The 22,423-nt window shown below is 40.6% G+C and overlaps 1 long non-coding RNA gene across 1 annotated transcript in view; it reads right to left on the reverse strand.

The window, feature by feature from the left end:
* Positions 1-1,934: 1,934 nt before the first annotated feature.
* LOC139363309 (uncharacterized) overlaps positions 1,935-22,423 on the reverse strand; it is a 156,863-nt gene continuing 136,374 nt past the window's right edge. Inside the window, exons 6-8 of the long non-coding RNA XR_011623381.1 lie at positions 12,040-12,266; positions 11,274-11,353; positions 1,935-2,266 (exon numbers count right to left, since the gene is read on the reverse strand). This is a non-coding gene — a long non-coding RNA (uncharacterized lncRNA). The remainder of the gene's footprint in view (positions 2,267-11,273; positions 11,354-12,039; positions 12,267-22,423) is intronic.

Here is a 22,423-nt window from a genome sequence, read left to right on the forward strand (position 1 = left end):
TAGAACCAAGTTTATCAAATTTGCATAGTAATGGTTCAGCTAACAGGTTACTCACTATTCATAGTGTTCTAAACTCTCTACCATTGGGTCTCCAGCTGAGAACTTCGAAAAGTTCCTTCACCTCTCCAGCTCTGTTTCCCATCTGTAAATTGGGAGTGTTGTACTTCCTGAACTCCCAGGTCATTTCCAACATTAACCATGTATGAACATATGCTTCTGTAAAGTACTATTTGGTTACCTCGATTATATGACCTTACATTCCTGATAGTGCTTCCGCGCTTACCAAAACCTTTTGCAGTAATCATTCTATTTGACCTTCACACTTACTTTGTAAGTCATGCATTCTCATCCCCATTTTACAAGTGAGGGAATGAAATCAAGAAATCCGGCTGGGTGCGGTGGCTCACGCCTGTAATCCCAGCACTTTGGGAGGCTGAAGCGGGTAGATCACGAGGTCAGGAGTTCAAAACCAGCCAGGTCAACATGGTGAACCCCCATCTCTACTAAAAATACAAAAATTAGCTGGGCGTGGTGGCAGGTGCCTGTAATCCCAGCTACTCGGGAAGCTGAGGCAGAGAATTGCTTGAATCCAGGAGGCAGAGCTTTCAGTGAGCTGAGAGTGTACCACTACACTCTAACCTGGGTGAAAGAGCAAGACTCCATCTCAAAAAAAAAAAAAAAAAAGAAATCAAGGAAGTTGGCCACTGTCACAAGATTTGCTGGCAATGGAATTGGGTCCAAACCCCATACTTCACAAGAAGCTTTCTGAGAAGTTTAGTATTTAAAAAAAAAAAAAGTATATAATATATATATTTTTAAAAGGGTGTAAGTAAGTAGGATAGAAGCAGGGGAGGGGGAGGATGGCACAAGTTGAAATGGAGGCTAGAGGCCAGAAGCATGTGTGCAAATTCCCAAGGACAGGCAAAGGCTTTTTTTAAAAACAGAAGAAATAGAACCACTGCTTGAGCAGATGGCACAAAATTAACAGATGAAAAATGACAGAACTACTTCCTTCCTGTTTTGTTTCTGCCTTTGAAAGAGAATATCTTCAAACTTGAAAGTATAGAACAAACATGGTCAGGCTTTGGGATTAAAATAGTAAAGAAAATAATAAGTTCATGTTTTAATCTTCCTTATTGATCCAGCAACAAGTTCCCAGGCTCAGATGAAGTAACTCAAGCTTCTGAAAGGGTCCACATTTTGATTGAAAGGCCAATTTCAGTAATTTCCGTATTAATATAAACAGAAGAGAGGTTGGAAACCCCGAAATGAACAAACATCCTATCTTTTTAAAAAGGCAGCTTCTAGAAATTACAGATGAAAGAGGCTGACATTAATCTTTAGCAAATTCATCCAAGATAGGTTGATTAAACAGATGCAATTTAAAACTTAGAAAAGGAAGGGCATGGCTAATTAGCCTCATATCCTTATGTGATGAAATTATTAGAATATCAGTTTAGAAATGCTATAAATGTGATACATATTTAAGGTATTTAACAAATTTTTCCGTATCTTCCTAGAATCACCTACATTATAGTACAATTACTGGTTTCATAATAACTTGAACAATCCAGAGAGAACTGATAAATACTGTTTGAGTAATTGGATTTGCAAGTGACTCAAAACTGAAAAGAATAGCCAATATGTCAAAAGGCAGTCGGACCTGATGGTTGTCTTGAGAAATCTGAACATTTCTCATGTAGTGAGAGCTTCGTGACCTTCAGCCCTGAGTTCTTCTATTACATGAAGTGTAGTTGCATACCTATGCATAGAAGAGTACCAGTGCTGAGAGCCACAGAGAGCCACAGGTTCCACTTTCTGTTAAGGACTGCTGACTGAGATACTGCACTCCCCAAACAGAGGGTCAAGTAGACAGCCAGCAGTAAATCCTCACCACGGGTTTTGGTGGTGAGATTTTTTTTATTCTTTCTTTCTTTCTTTCTCTTTCTTTCTTCCTTCCTTCCTTCCTTCCTTCCTTCCTTCCTTCCTTCCTTCCTTCCTTCCTTCCTTCCTTCCTTCTTTCTTTCTTTCTTTCTTTCTTTCTTTCTTTCTTTCTTTCTTTCTTTCTTTCTTTCTTTCTTTCTTTCTTTCTTTCTTTCTTTCTTTTTGAGACAGAGTCTCTCTCTGTCACCCAGGCTAGAGTACAGTGGCATGATCTGCACTGGATAGGCTGGAGAGTAGAATGGGCCTGTCACAGGATGAGTGATGCAGGTCTGTGGCCTCTGTTAGAAAATATGCCCATTCTTCACAAACAAGAGGAAGATTTCTGTCGGGAAGGAAAGAAGAAAGCGATAGCTGAGGACAGGGTAAAGGTATCAGGCCTTTCCCCTTTCCCTAGGGTGTGTTAATAATCACCAGAGTGGGTGAAAGAATACCTACCATCCCACCATCTTCTAGAAACCCAAACTTTAATCAGAAGGCTTGCTCTCTCATTTCAACACTCCCTTAATGTTGTCCTTCAACTCTCTGACCCTCAATACTTTGGCCTAGTTGTCTTTGTTTTTGTTTCTATTGTTTTGAGTTTTTTTCAATGTAAGTAAGAGTTTCTAAGTACAGTACTCAGTGTTCTCCTAAAAATGTTTGCTGCTGGTACATATTTTATGTTGACATGTTTGTGGGAGGTAAGGCCAGTGAAGCTGTGATGTGCCGAGTGTGGGAGTCCCAGTGAGAACTAGGCTGGGTATCAAGGTCTTGTACCATCCATAGCAGAGGAGTGCATGGGTGGCCAGTAATTCCCAAGAAGACAATAAGCACACAGTGTGGGAGGAACATTTGGTGGGTATGACTGTACGTTTACAAAAAGCAGATTATATATTTTATTTCAATGTATAGTAGTAACTGTGTTTGCTTGTTCTGCCCCCAATAGAGAAATCTGACCAAAAGATCCCCAGGGAAAAGCTACAGGCATATTTATATAGATGAGGAATCATCTTCATGAAGGATCAGAAATGGAAAGTGTTTACATAGTTCATTTCTAAGACTCTTCTCCCTGTGGCTGTTTTGGAGGTCATGGGATCTGCCACTTTGTAAACACACACAAAAATGCCCACACATATGCATACATACCACACATATTCTCCTTATGACCATCCACAGATTTTATTTATGTTTAAGTGTCCTAAAAATCTAATTTCATAACCCAAATATTTCAAATTTCAGGATATAATTAATGGCACTACCCAATATACACAACCGTAATAAATAAATGTGTAACTACAAAAAATTGGAGCTATACAAAAAGCTGAAATGATGAGAAATTAATTCAGTTTTTTCTTTTTAAAGCCATGGTGTCTGGTGAGCAGGAAATCAGAATCAACACCCTCCTATGACTCAGACCTTGAATAATAGTGAACCCTTGCTCATACAAAAGTACTAGCCTACCTTTCTGTTTTTGTTTTTTCACATATGCTGTGCAACTAGGAAATAAAATACAATTCATACTTTTTGATTAGGAATAATTACATGAAGACAATATTTCGAACAAAGCAAAAACCAAACAAGGAGTAATTTACAGCAATTAGGCTGAGAAAAGTGTACATATAACTTGTTTTTATTTTATTTATTTATTTTTTTGAGACGGAGTCTCACTCTGTCACCCAGGCTGGAGTGCAGTGGTGTGATCGCTGCTCACTACAAGTTCCGCCTCCCGGGTTCACGCCATTCTCCTGGCTCAGCAGGCTAATTTTTTGTATTTTTTAGTAGAGACGGGGTTTCACCATTAGCCAAGATGTTAGCCAGGATGGTCTTGATCTCCTGACCTTGTGATCCGCCCGCCTCAGCCTCCCAAAGTGCTGGGATTACACGCTTGAGCCACCATGCCTGGCCACGTGTAGCTTGCTTTTCAAGATTTTATAAGGTTGTAGTCATACAACCAGATTCTGAAGGCATCCTTTGATCTTTAGGGCTAAATAAAATTTAGGTTAAAGGTCCCTTCATCTACTACCTGTGTCCTTTTTTTAATCAACCGAGACAAACGTTATCAGTTATTCTAAAGTGAAACCCACAAGACTGTAAAGAAGCTTGTCTAGTTTGAAAGGGTAATGTTTGCAATAATTGCTGGAAGAGGGAGGGGAAGGGGATGGGTTTTGGTGGAAAGGAAGAGAGAAGATTTAGACCAGTAGTACAAGGGAATGTGTACTCATCAGATGATACCAAGGCTCACACAAGAATGCTGATTTTGGAAGAGTTGCTAGGTGACAAGATGCCAGGTTAAGGTGAAGTTCCTTTGGGCTACTCAAGCCTCCCATCATTGGGATAGGTTTATTGTTTACAGGCTGTCTTCATTAAGATCGTCACCTCACAAGTCAAGGTACAGTAAATGCTCATGTCCACTTGAAAATATGTAATAATTAGTCTTGAAATTACATAATAATCAATTTATTTTGGTTAATATCTGAGTGCAGGACAAAAGCATCAATTGTGCCAAGAGTTCATCTTGCTTCCTCTCTGTCAGATGGACAAGAATTGAATCAGTCAATAAGACAGATATCTGCATGGTCCTTCCTGAGATGGGGGATAACCAGTCAAGTTACCCCAAGCAGGAATATCTCTCTTGCAGTGGTTCAGGATTCCCTGGATCACATCGATATTCCGTGGCATATGCAAGCTTCCCTTTCTGTCTCTGGGAATACAGGGAGCTTCTCAGGCTGCCATGCCCCTCACATCCAGCCAACTCCAATCCTCTCATGTCAACTGAGCCTGACACAGGCGGCAGAGTGACTCAGTGACTCCTTCTGCACACATTGCAGCCCGTCATGGAGAAGAGGGCTTTGTCCCTCCTCTTTAGGCAGAAAGCACTGGAAAGAGAGCTTGCTCCCTCTCTGCACCCCCTTACCAGTGCTTCTCACAGGAGGCGAGGCTCATCTGATTGCTCAGCATGTGACATTTGCTGGGACATATTTCCTCATGGAAAGTCTGTCAGATATGAGAAGTGTCCCCTTCCCTTCCTCTTTGCTTTCCTATGATCCGCAGGCCCTCTGAGTCCGAAGAAAAGCTGGGAGGAACCTCCCTGCAGGCAGAGAGGAAGTCCCTTCTCACTGTCTTTGCTAGCTTTACTCTTATGCGTGGGAGGGCGAGTTTGTGTCTGCCCTTTGGTGTTTCCAATTCACAGAATATGGAGTAGGAAGACCCCCTCTGGCCTCAAGCGTACACTCTATTAACCAACACAGTTTACCACAGTTTAACTAAACTGCCTTGCAGTTTAGGGATTATAACATGCTTTCCCAGATTAATAAAAAAGAAGCTGAATGTCTACTTGACTAGAAATTTGTTTGTGTGCTCCCCTAGCCAGTTATCCAGAGGGAAACAGAGTCTCTTGAACCCTGAAGAGACAAGTAGGTCAGGACTTTGAATCTGGGTGTTTTGCCACCTGCAGAAACCTGGGTCTAAAGGAAAAAGGAGGAGAACCAACAACAACAGTTCTAGGATTGAGAATGTCTCAAATATGCCCTCATCACTAATAACCCTGTGACCTTTTCATTTCTACCAGCCTCTGAGGTGGCCTTCGTGTTATGAAGAGTAAACTGAGTCTTACACAAGGAGGTATTTCAAGCCCAAATCACATTCTCATAATTGTTTCTCTATATGTGTTTTGATGAATACACCATTTTTCTCTTTTAAATAATAGGCCATTAGCAGGGAATGGTTGGTGTGTGCCTGTAGTCTCAGCTACGGCTGAAATGGGAGGACTGCTCAAGCCTGGGAGGTTGAGGCTGCAGTGGGCCATAATCATGCCACTGCCCTCCAGCCTGGGCAACAGAGCAAGACCCTATCTTAAAAACAAACAAACAAAAAAAGAGACAAAAACCAAAACCAAAAAATAAACAATAATAGGCCAGATGAGGAAGAAGATATAGAATGTGTGAAAATTTTCCATCAGAACATTGCAGTAGAATTACATTGTATGTTTCCAGTGACTTTTCTCATGTACTCACTCTTCAATATTATTGGATGCTCTATATCAGGTTTATTTTCTTAGGTACTCTTTTGGCTGCCATTGCCTAGGAGTGAACTTTTTTTTAATGAAGAGAGATTTTTCTAACCAGCCTTTTACTCATTCTCTTTAGTGCATGTTATTCCTTCACTCTTAACCTCCCCCCCACCATACACACACCCCAGAACACATACATGCAGATTCTGCTTGCAGTTTAGGGCCCCCGACAAGTTGGGGAGGCTTGGAGGTGCGAGTTAATCATAGTGGAACAATCTAGCAAGTGCATCTCTCAGATTTGCACAAGGTATCATTATGTTTGTTTATTTACTTTATTTTACATTTAAAATTTTATTTTAGACAGGATTCCACTTCCATCACCCAGGCTGGAGTACAGTGGCACAATCTCAGCTCACTGCAACCTCTGTCTCCCAGGTCTAAGCGATTCTCTTGCCTCAGCCTCCCAAGTAGCCAGGACTACAGGCATGCACCACTGCCCCCAGCTAATTTTTGTATTTTTGTAGAAATGGGGTATCACTATGTTGCCCAGGCTGGTCTCAAATGCGTAGGCTTCAGTGATCCTCCCCCCTTGGCCTCCCAAAGTGCTTGGATTACAGGTATGAGCCACCATACCTGACCTATTACTGTGTTTTTAAAGTCTAAGCAGTTCCTTCCAAATGTATCATTTTTTCACTGCCCTTTTGTCCACAGGCTTCTTTTACAGGTATGGATTACCTGGTTGGTGCAACTTTCAGATTTAAGTATGCCTGTGGTCTCTGTAAGAGTGAGGAAATTTCCTATTTGGGTCCAGGTATGTGGTCTACCTCCTTGCCATCTGAACCAGTGTGTCCTTGGTTTTTCCCACCTTAAGAAATCTAGTTTCTCTCTTTCCCTCAATTTAATTTCATGGTCTATAGAAGACCTTCTTTAAAAAATTTATTGAGACTTGCTTTAGGTGTTAGAACATCATAAATTTTCATACATGTTTCATATGTGCTTGAAATAAATTTCCATTTGCTGGTTATTGGGTACAGTGTTATATAAATGTTCATTAGATCAAGTTTATAAATTTCATTATTCAAACATTGTATATATTTACAGATTCATTAAATAAATCAGTAGTTAAGAGTATAAAAGTCTTCTCCTGTGATGATGAATTTGTCTATTTCTTATTTTAGTTCCATGAATTTTTGCTTATTTTTTAAGGCTATGCAATTGGGGTATTAAAGTTTCGAATTGTAATTTCCTCCTGGTGATTTACTTTGATAGGCAACTAGAAACCACTGAAGTTTGCAGAGCACAGAAATAACAGGATTAGAACCACTCATCCCTATATAGCCTGATTTAATAGAGACATTCTTTGTTTGCATTTTCATTAATTTGGTTTTCATCTGTTTTACTGGCTTAGTAAGTCCGGTTTGGGAATGAGATTATTTCACCTTCAGTTAGTATTTTGAGACCTAATTTTTCTGGCTTCAGGGAAAGAACCAAATTGATTTGGTTGCTAATAACTTAGACTTTGGATTTGAAAACTGTAAAGTTTCATTGTAAAATGAAAGATAATAGGTCTCATTGTGGTAGTAGTACTGGTGGATGATAAAGGGGTTACAGGATGAGAGGACAAAGAAGTTTGATTTTTGTTTTTTCTGGTTTGGTTTGTGAGGCCAGAAAGGAAATAAGTAGATAAGAATTCAGTTTTGTACACATCACTTCAAGGCTTGAGATACTCATAGGATATCCAAGCAGCACTATCCAGCAAATAGTTAAAATGTAGCAGAAGCTTAGGGGAAAGTTCGGGAAAATTACAAAATCAAAATAACAAATATTTTCTTCTACAATGATCGTTAGTAACAATAATGAGGACAGCAGTGACTTGGAATGTGGGTTGGACATAGCCAAATTCAGGTTTTAGGAAGAATAACTCTGGCTATAGGGTGAAAGAAGGCCTGAGATGGGAAAGAATCTAGAGGTGGGAAAAGCACGTTATTACAAATGTCTATCTCAAAGCAGTGAGGAACTACATTCAGAAAATAGCCATGGGAACAAAGTGGGGTGGTTGAATTCGAGGTTTATTTTAAGGCAAAATTTCTAGGTTGTGGCAATGAAAATATTAGGCTAGGAAGTAACAGAAAGAGAAACTTGAAGATGTTTTTAAGATTCTAACTTAGGAGACCAGGTGGTACACACTATTAATCAGCCTGGGGGCATGTCAGGATTTTCCTTTATTTTCTTCGTTTTCTCTTTTTACGTGTATACCACATTCTCCCTAGGCTCTGACAGGTTTCAAAGATATTGGGCCTAACATAAACTCGCTGGTAAGAAGAGACTAAATCACTTGCCTTTTAGGTACTTACAATTCCTAGTCCATTAGTAAATTTTTTGCAGCGGTTGAAAAGGAGATTTAATTAATTGCATCCTGAGACAGAGAGCAGTAATTCACTACCAATACTCTGTTGTTTATTTAACTCTATCACTCATTGACTCATAAACCTTCGCAACATCTCTTACAGCTCTCTACTTTCCTAAGTGGAAGGTAATACAGGTTGGCTCCTTCAACTCCATTTTAGCCTATCCATCTCCACTCCAACCCCCTTGTGGCAGATTTTGTAGCATCTCAGAGGCCAAAAAGCTGAATCCCTTATGCCATTTATCAGATTTCTTATAGCACTACTTCCTTCCACCACGCAGATCTAACCACACAAGATTTAGAAGGCAGAGGTGAAAATCACAGTGTGAAGACCATTCTGCCACCTCTGCTATTTCTCAGTTTTGTTGTGTTTTCTGCAGTGATTGTTGCATAGGTCCTGTCACAGGTTGAATTGCGTCCCTTCAAACTATTGAAATCCTAATCCCCTAGAAATTCTTAGGTCATATACCTATATATGTGACCGTATCTGAGAATACAGTCTTTGCAGACAGTCCAGTCAAGATGAAGTCAGTAGGGTGGGCTTTAATCTACTATGACTGTTGACCTTAAAAAAAAAGGGGGGGAAATTTGAGCAGATACAGACATGTGCACAAGGAGAATGTCATGTGAACATGGAAGTAGAGACTGGGGAGATGCATCTACAAGACAAGAAAAAACAGAGATTGCCACCAAATCACCAGAAGTTCAGAGAGAGGCATAGAACAGACACTCCCTCACAGCCCTCAGAAAGAACCAACCCTGCTGACACCTTGCTCTTGGACTTCTAGCCTCCAGAACCAGGAGACAATACATTTATGTTTTTAAGCCATGGCATTTGTGGTACTTTGCTACAATAGTCCTGACAAGACAATACAGGTCTCATGGTCTGGTCCCCAGCTATGTAGGTGTTGAGAGGCAGAGGATGGGGACAGAGTAACATCCATTTTGATGATGCATATTATAGCCTAGTGGAGTGTTCCTAGAGTCAGCAGTTATGATTTCAGTTTCATGATTTCCTCTCTTTCTTATTATCTTAAAGTCAGCAGCTACCTACATATGTCTATTCAGTGGTGGCTTCTTAAAACTCAGCCTACAGATCTTGCTCCTGCCCTTCCCTGAATTAAGTCCCTTTCTGCTTAAACTAGGTCCAGTGAAGTCTGTTGCCTGCAATCTGTGCCCTTTATCCCGACTAAAGAACACAATGGCACTCCAAAGTGCATCAAGGATTCTTGTCCAGAGAAAACTAACACAAATTCTATTTTTTTATTCGAGCAATGCAAGTATGTGAATCCATCATAAGTATGAAATAAATAAAACAGAGTGAAATTAGGTAATGGACCTAATTGAAATTAGGTCACAAATCTCTAAATAAAAATCTACTCCCTTTATAAATGTCTGTATTCATAGAACGAACTCTGACTTGACTGCAGCAGTAAGCTAGTTGTTCTTCACTAACTAGGTGAATGCAGGAATTTTGACAGACAGAAGGGTGGGTGGGTGGTTAGAGATGAAATTTGTAAATGTGAGCGTAGACATTGTAAATTTTGCTGGTCAAATATTTTTGGCAGTCTAATGATTTTGGAAAGCTCCAAATTTTTTTAAGCTCCAAATATATTTTAAGACTATATAATATAAAACTTCAAAGAGAAACAAATCACTAAAACTCAGGCCTAAGTCCTACATAATTCATATTCAACTCTTTATAAACAATATGAATGAGGTACAAGACTAACACTTATAACACTATTGTTAATAATCACAATCACAATAATTTAAAGTTGGTTTAAAAAAAAGAAAGGCCACAGTCAGGCACAGTGGCTCACACCTGTAATCCCAGCACTTTGGGAAGCCGAGGCAGGTGGGTCACCTGAGATCAGGAGTTCAAGACCAGCCTGGCCAACAGGGTGAAAACCCGTTTCTACAAAAATACAAAAATCAGCTGGGCATGGTGGTGGACACCTGTAACCCCAGCTACTCGGGAGGCTGAGGCAAGAGAATGCCTTGAACACAGGAGCTGGAGGTTGCAGTGAGCTGAGACCATGCCATTGCACTCCAACCTGGGCAACAAGAGCGAAACTCTGTCAAAAAAAGAAAAAAAAGAAAAAGAAAAGAAAAGACCACAATGCAAAATGCTTACTGAGTTCAGATCTTTTCTACTTCAAATGGATGAACTAAGTTTCAGAGAGACTAAGTGACTTACCCAAAGTCAAGCAATAGTAGTTTGATTATTTGAAGGACAGATAACTAACCCTGTGTAAGAAAATAATTCTTTTCTAGGGCATCCTCAGAATGTATGTTTAAAAAGCCGGTTGTACATTAAACTCTGATAGACCTGCACAGAGAAATTTGGGCAAAGTCCCACTTATGTAATAATGCTGGTAGCACTGACTCAGACGAACAAAGAATGTTGTATAGAAAGTTAAGCCAAGTCTCAGAAGGCTGAGGCAAGAAAATCGCTTAAACCTGGGAGGCAGAGGTTGCAGTGAGCCAAGATCGCGCCACTGCACTGCAACCTGGGTGACAGAGCGAGACTCCATCTCAAAAAAAAAAAAAAAAAGAAAGAAAGAAAGAGAGAAAGAGAGAAAGAAAGAAAGAAAGAAAGAAAGAAAGAAAGAAAGAAAGAAAGAAAGAAAGAAAGAAAGAAAGAAAGAAAGAAAGAAAGAAAGGAAAGAAAGAAAAGAAAGAAAGAAAGAAAGAAAGAAAGAAAGAAAGAAAGAAAGAAAGAAAGAAAGAAAGAAAGAAAGAAAGAAAGAAAGAAAGAAAGAAAAGAAAGTTTAAGCCAAGCCTTCAAGTCTTGCTCAAATGCCATCTCTGTCATGAGCCTTTTCCACTCTCTCAGAAGACACATCTGCCTCTGAACTTCCAGAGAACTTCATTTATTTCTCTGTTAGGATAGTTGTCACTTATTTGTTTAGGAAACTCTTATGCAGCACTTACCAATCACTGTTCCAAGTGTTTCCCTCAGAATAATCTCATATGATAGGTACTGTTATTTTCCCAATTTTACAGATAAGAACCTGCAAGGTAGAGATGGGAGATAACTCTGACAAGGTAATACAGAATTCAAACCAAGGGAGTCTAGGGCAGGGTGCAAGCTCTCACTTCCACCCTGCACCCTCTAACTGTGCTAAAGCTATAGGCCTCCATGGCCAATCTTCTCATCTATGCTGATAGTTCCTGGAGAATAGAGTTCATTCTGATTCATGTTTATATTCCACGTAACACTTATAAATAGTGCCTGCAGGCCGGGTGCAGTGGTTCACGTCTGTAATCCCAGCACTTGGGGAGGCCAAGGCAGGTGCATCACCTGAGGTCAGGACTTCGAGACCAGCCTGCTCAACATGGCAAAACCCTGTCTCTACTAAAAATACAAAAATTAGCCGGGTGTGGTGGCAGGTGCCTGTAATCCCAGATACTTGGGAGGCTGAGGCAGGAGAATCACTTGAACGCAGGAGGCGGAGGTTGCAGTGAGCCGAGATCATGCCACTGCACTCCAGCCTGGGCGACAGAGTGAGACTCTGTCTCAAAAATAAATAAATAAATAGTGCCTGCAGAAGCTTAGAAACCAATCAGTAACTAAATAAATGAGTAAGTAAATGTGAATAAGGTGGAAGGACATCTAGGGTTAGTCAGTGAGAATACATCTGTGGCAAACGTGTCTGGTGCTGAGCTGGGAGAAAGAGCATCTTCTCTCTTTGCTCACTTCATTCCCAAGTATCCTCTGCATGCTCCTTTGCTCAGGCTGCTGTGCTAAGATTTGTTAAATGAATAACTTGTAGGAAAAAGCAGTCAATTGCAGGATGTGAGCTGGCTCTTGATGAAACTCTGAAGTAGAAACGGGAACTTGCAGCTCTCTTTCTTCCCTGTCTTCCCAGTAATGGGTGCTTCACTTGGGCTCACTTAATGTGGTTAGAGAGGTCACCACGGGGCCTACAGGAAGAGAACAGTCTGAGTAAAGCACTGGGACAATTATGTTAAGAATCTACAAGCACACTCTATAAAATATATATTCACTCAGACCCATGATTCAACCTCTCCAATGTTCCCCTTAGTTTAGATTTGTACATTTGATTTGCCCTTTCTTCATAACCATCATAAAATTGCACTAGTGCATGACTCACTTTCTTTCATTTACTCACATTTCAGTCATGATAATCAACCTTAGCTAATAGCTCTCTTCACTGGAGTGACTCAGGGATTCCTAAAAGCAACAAGCTCACTTAATAGACGGGAGAAGATGGAGACATGAAATGCAATTTGGCTCATATACTCTTGCATTATAATCTCATGCACTCTTATTTATTAGAGCTCTCTGTTGGGAGACCCCTCTGTTGGTCAGAGGTGGGGGCTCTGGAGTTCAAGTTCTCGATTTTGGTCAGTCTCCAGGTAGCAGCAGTTCAATAATTGGCAGCTGGGACAGAAAGGCAAGACAAAGTATAAAAATGTTTTCTTCTTATTGTATTTTATGATAAAATAATCTATATTATTACTTTTGCCTTAAAATTGCATAATTTTTCTTTGAAAAGTTAAATGTAGAATCACCATATGACCCAGGATTTTACTCCCAGGCATCTACCCAGAAGAACTGAAAACAAGTATTGAAACAGCTACATGTACATGTATGTTCAAAGCAGCATTGTTCACAATAGCCAAAAGATAGAAAATGCTCAATGTCGGTCAACAGATGAATAGATAAACAATTTGTGGTAGAAAGATCACGCAGCAGAAACTTGTCATTAAAAGAAATGAGTAATGGTACATGCCATAGCATAGATGTACCTTGTAAATATTATGTTAAATGAAAGACACCAGACACAAAATGTGAGAGATATATGGTATAATTCCATTTATATGAAATACCAAGAATAGGCAAATCCATACAGACAGAAGGCAGATTAATGATTTCCAGGGGTTGAGAGGAAGAGAAAATGAGGAATGCCTGTCTAATCGGTGCAAGCTTTCATTTAAGATGACAAAAATGTTTTGGAACTAGATAGAAGTGATGATTGCACAACACTGTGAATGTACTAAATGCCACTGAATTGTTTACTTTAAAATGGCTAATTTCACAAAGGCTTGTAGCAGGTGAATTGATATAATACAATTTCTGCCCAGTGCTCTGAATGTCAACATGAAGAAATTCAATGAAGGGTGGGTAAACACGTGGGTGTAACTTTGACTCTCTTAAGGTAGCTAAATGCCTCATCATCTACTTAGTAATGCACATGAATGGATGAATGAGATTCCCACTGCCCCTACCTACCATCCAGGGTAATGGACAAGAGAATGGCCTACAGCCAGGAGAATGGGCTTGGCAGAGTCAGCAAGGAAAGAAGGCCCTGTTGAGCTTGGTGATGGACATGTTAATTAGCTTGATTGTGGTCATTATTTCTCAATGTATACATAAAACAAAACATCTTTTTATACACCTTAAATATATACCATTTTTCTTTGTCAATCATACCTCAATAAAACTGGGGAATATGTATAATCTGAATCTCACCTCAATTTTTAAAATTGCATGTTTTCCAATAGATATGTTGTTAATACACTAAATAAAATGGTAAATTTTTTGTTCTTCTGCAAAGCAGTGTAGTACAAATCCTACCATTCAAGCATGAGGTTCAAAATATTTAATAACCAGCAAGAAACACGGGCCCCCCCAATCAGAGATAACACCTGCCATTAACAACGAGTGGAAGCCATCTGAAAGTGCCCCCTGCCAGGCGTCAGACAGAACGCCACTCAAGAGTCATTGTCTCCAAGCGCTACACGCTGCAGGTGACCACTCATGATCTCACTGAATCCGACAACCTCGACACATATATAAAGGGATATTTCTCCAGTTTTGTACAAGAAACTAAACTTCAGAGGTACTAAGTGATTTACCCCAGGTCACGCACATAGTAAATGGCAGAACCAGGACTCACATTTAGATGTTCCTATTTTAAAACAAGAGCACTTTCCCGCACGAACGTTGTTTGCCAAGACAACTTGCAGCAAACCAACTCGACTGCTACAGATTTTTGGCAAAGATATTGGCCTTCTAAGTGCTCTCACAGATTTTTAAATTATTGAAAGAAGGAGGTAGAAAACACCAAATGAAAAACAGACCAGATTTCCCATAATAAGACTTAATGGTATAGTCATATTAATAAAAGTAGTATTTGACAATTTAGTATTTTGCAGAAATATGTAACTTGGCTATAAAGGCAGCAACAAAATGACACACACGCATGCCACCGACAAATCTGATGACAGTGCAGTATCCAGGCCAGCCTTCGTGAACATACAACCTGTCCCTGCTCCAGGGGCACTGTGCTTGATTTAATGCTCTATCATTGCCTTCTTGAAGTTCTTAAGTGTTTCTTAACAAGGGGCCCTGCTTTTTAATTTTACACTGGGTACCACAAATTATGTAGCCAGAACTGCCAGCATCCAACTTATTTCAATCCTTATCTTACCTACCTAGAAGAGTTATTACGAAGATCACATGGTGTAATATTGGGTAACTCTTTATAGTTTACAAGGTACTATCACATAAAAGTCATTATTCTTCAGTTAACTGATTAGTAATTATTTAGATTTGCACATTGCTCTGTTTGCCTCTGGGGAAATTGATGAGAAAGGGTAGGAGACCTGTAGAGTCAGAAGCCATATCCCAGCAAGGTACCTACACCTAGGTCTCCTGATGCCCAGGGAAGGGTACTTCCCATAGCTTTTGCTGCTTGTCACCCTTCAGCAGTAAGCTCCAGTGACAGCTCCCCAGGGAAGCTTCACTTACTCCTAAACCATATGAAGAGCTCCATTCACTCACTCCCACTCACACTCTGTCATGTCACCCTATTCATATCCTTCATAGCATTGTCACACTCCGTAATTATTTCTTTTTTGTTTGTTCATCATCTGCCAACTCTACCAGAATGTAAACCCTACAAAGGCAGGAACGTGTCTGTCGGTTTTGAGCAGTGTGTATTCCTAGCACAGCACCTGCCATGCCGTAGGCACTCAACAAGTTATTTCTTGAATGAATGAATGAGTGAAAGAATATTCTTTTCCAGTAGGCTGGAAAATGCTGCTTTCTGTGCTGACTCTAAAGCACCGAAATGTCCTCTGGTCACATAGCCAATGGGTGAATTTCGTTGGAATGCATTGGTTTACAAATGTTTAACTATACACTTACTTATCTACCTACTCTGAAAATGAGATTCTAAGTGATTAAAAAAAATGACTTTGGAATTTGTACTAAGCCAACTGTGCACATGGTACAGAATGTTCTCAGAAGCACCAAGACTCATGAATAATAAGGCAGCCCATTTCCTGGACTTTACAGCCTTCCTTGCCCAGTGTGCTCCCTCACCCACAGCCTTTGGCCTGCTGACGGGAATCTGGATTCACTTCTCCCAAGTGAGATACCAGATGAAATGCAAGGGGGTTACCTTTATCCTGAATTTTGGCTGTCACTTGTGCTCAACCCCCCTCCATACATAGAGTATTGCTATTTTATGGAAAGAATATAATTAACACCATATACCACAAATCTGGCTACCAGCAGAGACTCTGACCAAAGCAGCGTTTTTCCATTCAGACTGTGAATGCGAGATTGCTCCAGATGGCAAAGCTGAATCAACAGACCCCAGCAGGAAGGTTGGGTTTATTTCACAGCAGGTAGGAATGTGCAGTTGCAGCACAAACAGAACATTTCTCTGGCCTTCCATGAATTATGTGCTTGTCATGCTTAATAAAATGAAGATCCACTAGGCTATGTGTTCCAGACACAAATATTTTTTTGATTAAAAAATCTGTATATAACATTACTTATATGAACTGGTATCATTTACACATATACATATGCACACACATGCACACAAAAATCACCTAAACACATGCTCCTTGTAAAAAAATCAAATAGAAAAGTATATGGAATAAAAATGTAGGGGACATCTTTATCTATCTCAGCTTGCTCCCCTCTCCCAGGGGTATGCTGTTAACATTTTCAAGTATATTTCTCTCTGAACTGTTTTAAAGTATGTAGTTCTGAGACATTGTGCATTAAAAAACCTTTATTTAAATGCATGTATAAAAAGCATTTATAAAAACATTTATTGATTTTAAAATACATATGTTTTCACATATGAACATTTCTGAAACTAGGCTGTCTTACATTTGATGGCTTGCTAGATTCAGTGAAACTCCAAGTTTTTAAGTTTTTAATGAAATGGCTTGTACGTTATGTATTGTTCTGAAACTTGCGTTTCAAGAGAGCCTAAATAAGTTATTTACATAATATTTAACATTCTCACTGCATTTACATCCACATTATTGTGTGATATTTTTAAGCTGCAAGATATATGGCTATAGCTCTCACATCTTCAAATCGCTTCTAAATTTATTCCTGACCCTCCCACGTTGCCATGAGCATAAATGTCCAAGTTCTTTACAAAAGTTTTATGCAGGTTAGATAAAGGATTTGGATTGTACTCTTGGAAGTACCTACATAACTTGTAGCTAAAATGAATACAAAATAAAAATATCTTATAACACTGAGGGTAATAGGTGTGTCACTTGACTTACACACTGGTTTATTGATGGTGTTTTTTTTGTTTTGTTTGTTTGTTTGGTTGGTTGGTTGGTTTTGAGATGGAGTCTCGCTCTGTCACCCAGGCGGGATCGCAGTGGTGCCATCTCAGTTCACTGCAACCTCCACCTCCCAGGTTCAAGCTATTCTTCAGCTTCAGCCTCCTGAGTAGCTGGGATTACAGGTACCCACCATCATGCCCAGCTTTTTTTCTTTTCTTTTCTTTTCTTTATATTTTTGGGGAGACAGGGTTTCACTATGTTGGCCAGGCTGGTCTTGAACTCCAGACCTCAGGTGATCTGCCCACCTCAGCCTCCCAAAGTGCTGGAATTACAAGCGTGAACCACCGCACCCAGCCTTGTTTTCTTTAGGGATGTGCAATTAAGAATGTTCTGCTATGTCATACCTCAAATAAGAGTTGTGGAGTCATATAGTCTCTCACCATTTCTCCTGATGGGAAGTGGGGAAGTGAGATGCGCTAACTCCATCCCGCTTTCCTTCACAGCTCTCCCAGCCTTCGGTTACACTCCCTCCCCCAGCGCCATCCCCTAGTCATTATGCAGCCTAGATTCTCTGGAGCTATTCCAGGAGGCTGGGCAGGAATTCAAGACTACAGCCACATAGAATAAGACTGCAGAGAGAGGTGGACTCTGACCTGGACTCAGGTTGGCTTTTGTTCACAATAAGCCCTTGAGAAAAAGATTCACTCTAAAGCCTCACGAGGGGGAGGTCCCAAAGGTTTGGGTGAGGTCAGGACGCCTCAGTGTTGTGTGGAACTAACTATATTTTAGGCCTAGAGATTACTCAGCGTTTTTGCCATTTATCTTCTCAGGAAAAAGATGCTACAGTGGCTTTTGACCCAATAGCCTGTTCTAAATCTGTCACATAGCCAGTCAGAATCCATGAATCTGACACAAATATCTTAGCTGGCTTCTACCTCCAAATGGACCCTCAACCAGTCCACCCCATCATCTCCTCTGCAAGCTGTCGCCATGTCTGACTTAGGTTCTTGAAGTGGCCTCCTGTTGGTTTTCTCCATTCTGCAGTTAACTTCTACCAATCAATCTTCAAGTGTAAGCCAGAGTGATCTTTGAAAACACAAATTCCCTTAAGGGAATATGTCACCTCACCCTGCCCCATTTTAAAGCCTTCTATGGCTTTCTGTTGCATGTAGAAGAAAACCTAAAATCCTTGGCTTGGATAACAAGTGCTTAGGCATCTACCTTCCAGAATTTTCTATATGCCACTCTGTCTCTTACATGGAATGTTTCAGACACATCAACCTTGAACATCCTGAGTTCTTTTCTGTTGCAGAGCATGGGTTGTTGCTTTGTGTCTGGACAATCTTCACTTCAATGATGAGGCTGGCCTACTCCCTCTTATCCTCCAAGTCTTCTCTCTCCAAGCCCAGCTAGCTTTTCCATGGCACTATCTATAGACTACTCTCCTGTTACTCTATCATATCATTCTGTTTATTTCTCTTTTAAGGGCACTTACTATAGACTCTATAATAATCGTGTGGTAACGTGTTCATTTTCATTTTCTGCCTCCCTATATAAACATTTAAACTTCTAAGAATAAGAAGTTTAAACTTCTGTGTTCCCAATTTCTGTGTTCTGTGTTCCCAATTTCTCATCTAGAGCATTTCCTGAACAATTGGACCAACAGACATTTTTGAATGAAAGAGTGGGCATTGCCTACATATTTAAAATTAATTGAGAAGTGCTGCAGGCCTGCACTAGCCAGAGCTGCCTGTACCAATGTTGAGTGACAACAGAATAAAGCAGCTGTTCACCACTCAGGTGCCCATCAGTATCACAATCTGAAGGCCCACTCTGACCTGCCAATCACAGTCTCTTGTGGCAGGTGAGAGTGGGCCTTCAGATTGTGATACTGATGGGCACAGTCTCTTGTGGCATCCTTGGTTTGGAGGTGCCATGAGGGATTCCGATGCATCTGTGTCTAAAAATGTCTAGGAGGAGCCTGTCCCTTGCCTTTGAAATCACTAGTACCCAAAGTGGACTGTTGTGGGGTGGTGGGGATGACATGTGTTTAGAGTCAATACTTGCCATGTCCTGCCTTAGAAGAAGCAGCAAACGTGGAGCCACCTGGCAGGCGAGAGCAGAGTCTCGGAAGAGCCACCTGGCAGGCGAGAGCAGAGTCTCGGAAGAGGTGCTCTGCGCACAACCAAAGCTTCCAGGAAGTTTATGGAGTCAACCTGAATCAAAGCCTTGAGCTTTTGTGGAAGGGTGTGTGTGTTTGTGTGTGTGTGTGTGTGTGTGTAACACCTCCTTTTATAAAAGTAAAATAGTGTGAAAATTTGGAATATGCAGAATATAAGAACTTAAAAACCACCTGTGAATCTACTCAAAGATCACCATGTTAACATTCTGATTTTTAAAAACCACCATGACCACTAATACTTACTGAGTGCTTATAATCTACCAGGCATTGTCATGCATGACATGAATTTACTTCTTGAACCTTCACAACAACCCAGTGAGGTAGGTGCTATTGTCCTTGCCCATTTTACAGATGAGAAAACTGAGGCACAGGGAAGGAGGCTAGAAAATTTGTACCAAATCATACAATCCTAGGATTTTAATTTAACAATCTGCCTCCAGAACTGATGCTCTTAACTACTGTGCGATGAAGACTTGCCTTCCATGCATGTCTCTTTGTGTGATTATATATATTTATATTTGTACAAACACACACACATGTATGTAATAGGGAAAATGGTTTAAATATTAACAACTTTTCTTCTTCTCCTACTGAGGAAGAAAGCTCATTATTGGCTATCAGATTTCTGAGAAATAAATAAAAATTTCAAGACTCACTTTTTTCCAATTAAGCGATCATCTTTCTATTGCAAGAAGTTTCATTTGTTGGTTTGTTAAACCATGAACAGGTGCATTTTTAGTTTGTTTGTTTGTTTGTTTGTTTTTGAGATGGTGTCTCACTCTGTCACCCAGGCTGGCGTGCAATGGCACGATCTCAGCTCACTGCAACCTCTGCCTCCCAGGGTCAAGCGATTCTCATGCCTCAGCATCCCGAGTAGTTGGGGCTACAGGTGCCCGCCACCACGCCTGGCTAATTTTTGTGTTTTTAGTAGAGACAGGGTTTCATTGTGTTGGCCAGGCTGGTCTTGAACTCCTGACCTCAAGTGATCGGCCTGTCTCGGCCTCCCAAAGTGCTGGGATTACAGGCATAAGCCACCACACCTGGCCGGGTGTGTTTTATCAAATGTTTTTTCTATGATTGTAGAGATGCCCATGTTTCCCTCCCACTTCCCACCTCCTTTAACCTACCAGCTAAACTAGACTTTCTATTTGGCCATGATTTTTTCCCTAAACAATGGCTAAATTTTGTTTGCTGATATTTTCTTTCAGATTTTTGCCTCTATTGTAAATAGTCAGGTTGGCTTTCAATTCTTTTCTCATACTGTTCTTGTCTGATTTTGGTATCAGGATAATAATAGACATTGAAGGAGCCAAAGAGAGCTCATCTCTGTTCTCTGAAAGAGTTTAAGTTTGGAATTACTAATATCTTGAACTAACCTATAAAAGTAAGCTGGGCTCAGCAGGGGTGGTGGCACACACCTGTAATCCCAGCACTTTGGGAGGCCGAGGTGGGCAGATCCCCTGAGGTCAGGAGTTCAAGATCAGCCTGACCAATATGATGAAACCCTGTCTCTACTAAAAATACAAAAATTAGCTGGACGTGGTGGCCTGCACCTGTAATACCAGCTACACACTAGGCTGAGACAGGAGAATCGCTCGAACCCAAGAGGCTGAGGTTGCAGGGAACTGAGATCATGTCATTGCACTCCAGCCTAGGCAACAAGAGTGAAACTCTGTCTCAAAAATAATAATAATAATAATAATAATCATCATCATCATCATCATCATCTGGGCTCAAATTTTTGCTCACAAGGTGATTTTTAATTTTTAATTCAATTCCTTTAACGGTTATAGCACTAATCAGGTTTTGTCTTATTTCTTGAGTCAGTTTTGATAATTTTTATTTTCTTAGAGATGTATCCATTTCTCAGAAGTCGGTTGTTTTGTTTTGCTTTTTTCGTTGTTGTTGTTGTTTCTGAGATGGAGTCTCTCTGTGTTGCCCAGGCTGTAGTGCAGTGGCTTAGTCTCAGCTGACTGCAACCTCCGAGTTCCAGGTTCATGTGATTCTTGTGCCTCAGCCTCCCGAGTAGCTGGGATTACAGGCGCCCGCCACCATGCCCGGCTAATTTTTTTGTATTTTTAGTAGAGACAGGGTTTCACCGTGTTCGCCAGGGTGGTCTCGATCTCCTGACCTTGTGATCTGCCCGCCTCAGCCTCCCAAAGTGCTGGGATTACAGGCGTGAGCCACCGCGCCTGGCCTCTCAGAAGTTTTAAACTTATTGGTATAAACTTGTTTTCTCTCATTTATCTCATCTCATAATGCTGCATGTATAGTAACATTCTCTTTTAAATTGTTAATATTATTTGTTTGTGACTTCTTTTTCATCTTGATAAATCTTCACAGAAACGTGCCATTTTTATTACTCTTTTAAAAACAAATTTTATTCCTATTTGCATTTGTGTCTTTGATTTCTACTTTATTGATTTTTGTCTCTTAGAGTTTCTTTGAATTATTCAGTGAGTTTCTTCCCCTTACTTCTAAAATTGAATATTTCGTTCATACTTTTTTTTTTTTTTTGAGACGGATTCTCACTCTGTCTCCCAGGCTGGAGTGCAGTGGCGCAATCTCCGCTCACTGCAAGCTCCATTGCCTCCCGGGTTCATGCCGTTCTCCTGCCTCAGCCTCCCGAGAAGCTGGGACTACAGGCGCCCGCCACCAAGCCTGGCTAATTTTTTTGTATTTTCAGTAGAGATGGGGTTTCACCGTGTTCGCCAGGGTGGTCTCGATCTCCTGACCTTGTGATCCGCCCATCTCGGCCTCCCAAAGTGCTGGGATTACAGGTGTGAGCCACCGCGCCCGGCCTGCTCATACTTTTATATACGAGAATTTAAGGCTATAATTTTTTTTGAGAGGGAGTCTAGCTCTGTCGCCCATGCTGGAGGGCAGTGGCATGACCTCAGCTCTCTGCAACCTCCGCCTCCCAGGTTCAAGTGACTCTCCTGCCTCAGCTTCCCGAATAGCTGGGACTACAGGCACGTGCCACCACGCCCAGCTAATTTATTTGTATTTTTAGTAATGACAGGGTATGCCATGTTGGCCAGCCTGGTCTCGAACTCCTAACTTTGTGATCCACCTGCCTTGGCCTCCCAAAGTGCTGGGATTACAAGCATGAGCCACTGTGCCCGGCCAAGGCTATAAATTTATTTAGCAGCACAGTCTTAGCTACATCCCAGATTTGACATACAGCATTTTTGTTATTACCCATTTCTAAGAATTTCCTAATTTTTATTCATTCTTCTTTTATTTAGAAGTGCGTTTTTAACTTTCTGAATGTATAGAACATTTTCAGTAATCTATCTTAATTGCATTGTAGTGAGAAAATATA

The sequence above is a fragment of the Macaca nemestrina genome, chromosome 5 (assembly GCF_043159975.1).
Source record: "Macaca nemestrina isolate mMacNem1 chromosome 5, mMacNem.hap1, whole genome shotgun sequence".
Lineage (NCBI taxonomy): Eukaryota > Metazoa > Chordata > Mammalia > Primates > Cercopithecidae > Macaca > Macaca nemestrina.